Genomic DNA, 9660 nt, shown 5'->3' with positions numbered 1-9660 from the left:
TTGCCGTTGGTTTTGGCCAGTCAGTTGATGAGTTGGTGGTGTTCTGATACAGTGAGTGATCTGTGGATGAAAGGAGTTGCTCAACTTCATACAGAGTCTATTGTTGCTTAGGCCTGTGAAAGGGAGAGAACTTCCCAATCCCTCCTAGGGACTTTACCCTCCGGTTTGACTTTTTGATTACCTCATTTTGATTCTCAGCGTTCACTTTGACGATGGCCTGGATTTGTCTCAGAGGCATATTACTCCATGATCAGCCCGACCTTCAAGCCACGGCACGTCCCTCACATCTGGTTCCCGAATTGGCATCACGACAATAATTAGACGGTTTACTAGTTACAGTTCATTTGTCTGTGTTCGTTATATGAGCTGTTGACCAGCCCTAGGACTAACCAACAGGCGGCCGCACCTATCCCTCAAGGGGTAGAATGTAAGGTCTTGTTGGGGAACCCTGTGGGCCAACAGACCCCCTTTGTTATGTTTATGTTCGACTAAACTGTAACCGAAGATTCAACATATCCTGCGCCTCAAAGAGTAAGTTAATAAACCCGTGTTACTTTAAGGAGGGACCGATTCACGAGTCTCAGTTCTCCTTGCCAAAAAACCCGGCCTGTTTCTGTGTTCAATTGCCACCCCGGCTGACCGTGACACTGGGGTTTGGTTCATCCACCCGGGACAAATCTAAAGGAGTCTGTTGGTTCATGGGGTTCCCAAGCCAAGCCCTTGCTTTCTAACCCTAAGGCTAGGTGCGGCTGCCTGATTTAGTAGTCCCAGAACTGGTCAACAGCTCATTCACAGGGATAATCTATAATGCACTTTTGATCAATAAACTTCTGAGAGCTCGTTGACGAGAAGGATGAACAAACCACTACGAATACGCTGAAATGAAGGTTGATGGCGGGGAGATGTCTGCGAGTGGCCAATTCGCTGACTGTGTCTCCTTGGTGTGCACAGAGTTCTCCGCCTTTGAGTGGAAGTCTGTTCTTAGTTATAGTCAGCAGTGACCAATCACTACATGCCAATTGTGAATATTTTTCTGACTGCCAATTACGTTCCTACACTAGTGACCTAGATACATTATTCATCTGACCTAAATACATTATTCATCTGACCTACTTTACTGCCTTCAGCGGGTTCAAGAGGTTAAATGTGATGTGCATCTGCAATTTTTTATCATTGAAGTCACCAAGCCTCTTAAGTATGGAGAACAAACTTTTAACAAACTCCAACTGCAATACATCTTTCAGCAAAGGAATAAAGGCCACTAGTGATGAGGAGTTTGTATGGCGGGCATCTTTACTAAGTTGTTATAGTATTTTGCTTTGCTGGCATCGGCACTCTAACTGACAGGTTGAATTCAGACATAACAGTATGCAAATTGAAAAAAAATATATATTCTCAATTTAGTATAAACAACAGATACCAAATCTCTTTTAATGTAATCATTATACTGGCTATGTTACTCCTGCAATGTTCACACACACAGGAAAGAGATTGCCTGATGGAGAAAACATGCAAAGCATTTTGTATGATTTGGGAATGATGGATTTAGGTGTGTTTACTCAGGCACAATTCAGGCTTCCCTATGTACATCTGATGGCTCACCTCAATCCAGACCTAATATTCAATTAGTTTTCTAGTGCTAGACCTATTCTGAAGCGACTGGCAACTGATATAATCTGTTTAGCATGTTCAAACGGAAAGGACCTGAAACAGGGTAAGAAGAGTGCAAAGAAATAAAGACATGACTTGCTTAATTTGGAATCATATTCCCATGTATTAAATACATGGTTCTAATAGGTTTCTGAATAGCTTGTATCTCAATATTTAGTTGTATGCAAAAAGTAATTCTATATATTCCTTGTCTTGGATTTATGTCAGCTTAGGTGAGACATCCTTAGGCAAGAAAATAATGAAGTCATACAAAAAACAGTGTTTGAATGATATTAATTCAGATTCTAGGCAGACAGTGATCTAGACCTTATCCAGCTCACAAGAAGTCTGTACAAGAGTAAAAAAAAAAAAAAAAAAAATCCTCCTTTCTTTCAACCTTCATTTTACACTACTTTGAATTGCCACATTGCTAACAAGCATGTCCACAGGTGATGGACAGTGGAATAACCTTTACGGAGGGTTAGCTATGAAATAAGCAGGGGTAACTCTGATGAATAAGCAGCTGAGGACCAAGGAGCAGCAGCACCACCGGGATGTGGTGAGGACAGCAGATGACAATGGTTTCCCTTCTAAAAAGCCATATATATCATTTGACGGTGCTGTGATGTGGCAAGTACAGGTCACTACTATAATAAACTTGCCCAACCCCCAGCCATAGGTCTACAAATCCTCAATGGAGAAACAGATGGAAGATGTTAGATTATCAATGGCTGCAGAAGCAGCTGAAGGCTGCAGTGGAACAAGATTCCCAGTTGTCTTGGTCTCTTTGCTATTGGATCAAGGTCTTGTTCTTTCAAGAGTCATGCAGAAGCTGATGTGCAGCAGCTTGTCCATGATAAAATAAGTCATGCACAGGCGTCTTCCATGTATCATGAAAGACAATTATCCTTGATTGGAAGGGATTGCCAAAAAAAGGAGAAATTGCCAGTTAGATATTTTCTGGCACTGCTTGGGACATTAATAGTGTCATCTTTTTGAACATCATCACCTTCAAAAATGAAATGGCTTTGCTCTAAGCAACACATTTTCCCCAGACACATACAGTGTGGGGAACATTAAAAAAAAGCATTAGTGCTTGAATTATTTCAAAAGGTCCTCACTGGGGGTTCTTTGTTACTGAAATAAAGAGTCTTGTAACACAGAAAGGAGATTGCTTGGATCTGAAAATTGCTTTTCATGTTTCAGTATTCTTAGAGCATGACTGGACCTGCTAAAAGCAGGGACAGCAGCTCATGTGTTTTTGAGGAAACTGCTCAGAGCCTGGTCAACTTCAGAGCTGATACAGGAAACACAGCTCCCACTAAGCTGTAGATATGGCTGCCTCTTGTTACCTTAGGTCTGAGTTTTGCGTATTTATATTATGTTTACACATGCTTACATATCAAGTGTAAAAAGATGTTTGATTTACTATTTCAATATATGCATTTAAGAAGAAAAAGGAAACCATTGCAAGTTAAAATATGCTTACCATTAGCTGGGTCTCAGATGAGGGTGTTGGGTGAGAGAGTGGGGGAAATGGGAACAGAAATAAAGCATCCATGTAGTAATGAGAAGGGTCTGGCCTCATGAGAGATATTTTAGCTAGTGTGATTTGACCTCATCCCTTCAGGTGCTTCTTTCCCCTAATTAAGTCATGTTTAGAGAGTTAGTAATTTTATATCTTGAGGCCATATACGTCTCCGAGCAAAACCAGCAGCATAGCAGCCTCATCTTTCACTAAGTCACTTCCGGATGTAGGAATCTAGAATAAAGGATGTTATTTTCTTGTATTAATTAGCGGTATAAAGCAACAGCACATAAGCTGTTTTAATACAACTGTATTTTGCATTATAGCACACAGAACTGCTACATTAGAAGAGAAGGGGTAAGTTCCAAAGACTTAAGTGGGTGATGATGTAAAGCATGGGAAAATGTTTCAAGATTCTTCAATCCATTATACAGAACAAGGCGGTTATGAGGGGGAAGACAAATATGAAAACAGGAATAAAGGAATAAATAAGAATTGGAACTAGTATTCTGTTTTTAATAAAGCAAAGTTCCCATTGAGAAGCATGTGAAAGAGACCTACGTATTGGATAAATGGAACACAGCAAAGATTCATGAGTTTTTAATTTAATATATCTGATAAAAAGTAATACTGCCTTTGTTGCAGATGTCTGTGTTTAAAGTAATTATGTAATATCAATAATAATGGGCAACTGCACATTTTCATATGCAGTGTATATAGTGCATTTTAGAGGATTTACTCTGATAAAACAAATGTTATTATGATGTATTTTATTTCCATGACTTACTAGTCCATGACTTGTTATTCATGATGGCTGATAATTAATATCTCAGCTTTTCAGAGTGCATAAGAACTTTAGTGTTTTAAGGGAGTTGAAGTGTTTGTTATAGTATAATTTTAAGCCGTATAAGTAGTGAAAAAGCTAGGGGTGATTTGTCTCACAATCTGGCCCTAAAAAGGTAATGTGGATGATGGGACATTTTCTTCAGTAGACAACATCACTGGCTAGACTGGAAGTGGAATATACACTAAAAGTTTGGTGTGCCAGGTATACTTTCTAGGAGCTCTGTGAAGCACAATGTGTGCTAGAGACATGACACCCCCAGTCTACCACTTCTGTACAGAAATGAACCCGTATATAATATTACAAGTTGATACAGGGAAAACACTTAGAGACTTTGTTCAACATCACCTCACACTTTCCTCAGACTCCTTAGCATGATTATATTTTATTAAGCATGAGATGAAACTGCCCCTTGATTTCTGCCTTAAATTTTATTGTCTTTTATTTTAAATGATATACACTGCTCAAGGTGAATACATATCAAGAATGATACATTAGTTAGATGCCTAAATGTATTTATATTGAGAAATTGAAAGAGAGTTTGTTAAATGCAACTGGACTGAAGGAGAATACATGACAGAGAGTTCTAGGAGTGTCAGTAAGACTTTCATGGTTGTCAGTCATCTGAAGGAATTTCAGTGTTTCTGTAACGGGGACTCTAATTATGTACATAAGAAGAAAGATGGTTTTGATTTTTTTTGTCATTTTTAAGTTCACAGCAATTTTATTAGCTCTTATTTTCTTCTTATATTTATCATTACAAAGGAAATATCTATGGTATGCCTATGGCACCTTGCAAACTAAAAATTTGAATATTCATTTTTCATATAATATATACAACCTGATATGTGATCTAATAACTACTTAGTGTATTTGCTTTGAATACATGCCTTGTGTAGATCTTGATAGAGAATGCTTAAAGCAAGCATTTTCATTTTTCAGTGACCTAGCAGGAATCATGTGTTTACTACTACTGGGAGTTATCAGACAAATGCAATTAATAATTGAATATATTGACAATTTAAATTTGGAAGAACGGTTGTGCAACTTGTTATGATGTCATGTTTTATGAGAAGCTGTGGGTTTTCCCAGTGGTTTTGTTTATTGACGAGAATGTTTCTAACTAGAGTGATTTTATAGGGGGAAGAGTATGGCTATAGAAAATACATGCGTATGTGTAGTCTCTTAATAGAAGAAGTTGCTTAATTTCAAAACTCTCAAATTTGTAGTAGGCACATACGTTTTTGAACTCTCATTCAAGATATCTCAGAATTAGAATGTGATGTCTGGAGATGCTTCTTAATAACATCTATTTGTAAGTGCAGTTTTTTTAAACACAGTGGTAGTTTGGAAAAAGGCCTTTTTAGAATCTTAAAATTGGTGTACACAATGACATTTATTACTAAGATTTATTTTTCAATTTTTCTATTAAAAACTATAAAGTACTATTTTTTTAGAAAAAAGTTGGCAACTATTATGTTGAAAACTCCCTGTATTTTCTTTTCAAATCAAATAACCTACTGAAAATTCAAGTTCTATTTAAAAAGGGCATTCTAATTTGTGAAACAGAAGATGAAGCAATAAGTATAGCTGTTCTTTAAAATTAGTTAAAAAATTTAAAAGTTAAAGTTAAAATAAATTGTTCTATTTAGAAGATACTAAGACTGTAAAGATCTACATAAAACATAAATCATGAACAATTTCTACTCTCCAATAGTTTTAATTAAAAATACTGGTCTTTTTTTTGCTTCATTGACATAATAGTCACCATAGATTCCAAATTAATCAATCTCCTTTCATGCTAACAGACTGTTATTCACTGGAAAGCTGAACAATTCTATGTAATGTGAAAGGTTGATGAAATTCAAAGAGCCAGAGTCAGTAAAATCAAACTTTCCAAAATATTAGGCTCTAATCTTAGAATTGGCCCTGCAAAAGCAAACCTCTGGGTAAATTCACATTCCCACTGATTTTAGCAGATTCTGTTTAGGGATGGGATCCTTCCTGTACACAGATCATTGAAAACTGAGCACCAAACCTTTACAGCTCTTTACACTTTGACCTAGATCCAGCAAAGAATGTAAGCATATATTAAATTTCAGGTCAATGGATTAACTTGGATTGAAAGGTATGCACATGCTGGACTGGGACCAGAGTGCTTAATTCCTTTCAGCCAACAAAAGATTTTGGAGCTAACAGAATATTCCTCTCTTCCCCCAAAACAATGTCAGTTACATTCATTTAATAGCACTCCTTCAATATTAAGTCAGAAAAGTTTCATATATATAGGAAAGGTTACAAAGGTAAAAGTGTGTATGTGTATACTATGTATGTATATGTATATTGTGTACAAACACACATACATTAAAAACAATATCAAAAAACATAATTTTCAAGTTGAATCCTAATTTTTTTCAAGTATACCTTGTATTCACAGTAACTTTGGAAGCCATACTCTTATGGCTGCAGTGAATGGTCAAGAAGAAAAACATGACATGGAGGCACATAGATTACCTATACACGTGCCTGCTGGTGTTCTAATTAGAGTGCTCCAGTGTTACTGCAATATCACATGGATTAAGCTTCCACACATTTTGAAATGGCCATGGGGTGCTTTATCTCAACCTCATCAAATGAGGTTTAGACAAAGCATCCCTCAGCCATTTTTAAACACATGGGGGCTTAATAAACCTGACAGTGAGGTGTTTTAATTAAAGGGGCTGCTTGGGAACAACTCTAATTAAAATGCACACAACCCCTCCCTCCTCCCCCACACATCGATGCACATGTATAGGCAGCCACTATTGAAAAAGAATCACATGAAAAAATAGGTTTAAATATTAAATCTTGTTGCTGTTTATTGTAAGAAGCAATGTCAGTGGGTTTTTATTCCCCATGATCTAGAGAAACCAAATCTGTATACCAGTGCCTCAGGCCTGCAAACAATACTGCCTTCTTGACATCATACCTGTGAATTATCCCATTGTATTGAATACCCATTATTATTTTTAAAAGGTTATTGATCATGCCTACAGTCCAAAAGCATGCATTGTTAATAACTGTGCCTTTTCATTCTGTGGATAAAAAGAGGGTGCCTTTCTAGCTGGCATTTTACATGAACATTAATATGATTTTGGATTTAAAATGGAAAATATAATGATCAAATTGTACCATAAGAAAAACATAGCTTATTTGTTCATTGCTATAATTTAGAGCCAAGAATTAAACAGCTAGTGCTTAATACAGTAGTTATAATTTGAATTCTTTGTACCTGGCAAGAATTTTTTTTTTTGGGGGGGGGGGGGGGAAGATCCCAGTTATTTTCTTTGCATAGTCTCAGAGGAATCCAGAGGAAAATGGAAATAAGGACATTTAACTGGAAGATTTTTGCATACAAAATAAATGGCAAAGTTTTAAGGGCACATGAATTTGAATACTATAATCAAAATGTCATTGAATGCAAATTCCAAAAGTAGTATCAACACAGAATTACAAATTTGACAGTGAAGTGCCTTTCATGAATAAATAGTTAAAGAGAGGTTAGGATACCACTGTCTCTACTTTGCCACTGTTTGCTCTTCAAACTTCTTGCTGTTTCAGTCAGGGAGAAAATAGTTGGCTCACCGTCCATTTTTTAGCTCTCATGTTTTGCTTTTTTAATAGTGTTTTTAAAGGTATTCCAACCTATTATTGTCTTTTTAAAAGGCAGCTGCTTCTGTTCATGCAAAAAAATATGTCCAAGAAATTGCACATATCCATTAAGGGGGTATTCAAACTACAGATCAAAACACTCTAAATGTGAAATGAAAGGGGGCATTATTGTTAAGCTTGATAAAGTGTGCTTTGTAAGAGAACAAAAGGAAAAGAAAAGTAGACCACTGCTTATTCTGTGCTAACATATTCACTGGAAAAGGGCAACAAAGTTACTCACATATGCTATAACTTCAAAGCATTTTTTTCTTGTTCAATAAAAGGAAAAAATAGGTCAATGGAAGCTTTTTTCAAAAGTTCACCTACTAGTAGCATTTGGACTTAATTCAAAGCAAAATAAATACAAATAATATAAAGAGGGAACCTAACTTCCAGACATGCTTTGCTACTTCTAGGTAATTTCATTGCTGTGCAAAACAATCCTCTAAACTTTGTCGAGCTGTACGCTATGCAAAGAAGCTTGGTTTTGGTAAGACCCAAACCTGGAAGTCTAGAGATTATGGAGTCTCACTCAGTCATTGCCTTATTGCATGGTCTGAGGAAAATTAGGTAGGGTAAAATCTTGAATGTAATGAAGTCAGTGGCACACTTCTGATTTCAATAGGACTGTTTTCACTCATTTTTCTTGTGTCATTACTTCTTTCTCAAAATTAAGATATTAATATTTCACTGGACACACCTACACGAGGCGCTATGTTACTGTACCAGCAAGCTATGGTGACATAGCTTGTTTCTATGGTGACATAGTGTTGGTGGGCATGAACTGTGATGCTGGCACTACTGCGCTGTAGGCTTAAAAATAATAACATAACAGCGGTTACTGCGCATTTAGTACTTGCTAATGCCTGCACGCTTGCAAGTACTAAATGACTGGTCAGTAACAGCTGATCAGTTAGGCACACATGTAGACAGATCCACCGCCGCACAGATGTGTTATGAAAATTAATTCATTAATGAATGCTATGCACTTTGAAATAGTTGGGGGGTAGCTGTTTTTATATAAATACAAATATACAGTTGAGTCTACATGTGTTGCTATAGTGACGTAACTATGCTGTGATCACTGCACAGTAACAGATTGTACTACTTCATATGTGCGGTGCACAGTTATTTTTAGCAGCTACTTCACCGTAGTGTTACACTATACTGGGGGAGCATTTCACTGTAGTGGTGCGCTATACTGTAGTAGCTGCTAGTCGCATGTAGATGTCCACAGATGCTATGGCAATGTAGTATCATGTGTAGATGCACCCTACATTACTCATACAAAGATGGCCAGATTAATTTTAAATCTCTCTTGATATGTGTGTGTAATAAATGTATATTGGCAGGCAAGGTCCTTTGAATAGATGTGATGTCTTTTCTTAGATTTTTTATTAGACCAATTGAGTAATTGGAAAAAAAGTTCATCGGAAGCTTTTGGGTGCAGTCCAAATCAGGGACAGTGATTTGATTAGTTGATTTGGATCACTGACCTGATTGGATTCAGCCGAATCTAAATCTGAAGATAAGATACTGATTCAGAGACTCAGCAATTCAGTCATAGACACAGCTTTAAATACATATGTCAAGGTGTCACGTGTGGCTTTTGAATGCCGAGATGCTGGGGCAGATCGAGTGTCCCATGGGAGCGTGGCAGGGTCCCCAGCATGCTTGGCAGAGGAGTCGGAAGTGGACCAGAAGTACTTCCAGTACTTCCACCATGATTGGGCGGTGAATGTTGAGATCTATAGGCTGTACAGGAGGGACAGGATAGGAAAGAGAGGGGGAGGAGTGGCACTCTACATCAAGGAGGACTACACGTCCTCGCTAATTAGTAAAGAGTCAGGGGAGAAGCACTCTGAGGTGCTTTGGGTTAGGGTTCAAGGCAGAAGAGGGGAAAGGGACCTATTGGTGGGAGTCTACTATAGACCCCCTACCCAAGCAG

Source organism: Gavialis gangeticus, unplaced genomic scaffold, assembly GCF_001723915.1.
Source record: "Gavialis gangeticus isolate Ggan-Ray unplaced genomic scaffold, GavGan_comp1, whole genome shotgun sequence".
Classification (NCBI taxonomy): domain Eukaryota; kingdom Metazoa; phylum Chordata; order Crocodylia; family Gavialidae; genus Gavialis; species Gavialis gangeticus.
This window is presented reverse-complemented; position numbering follows the sequence as displayed.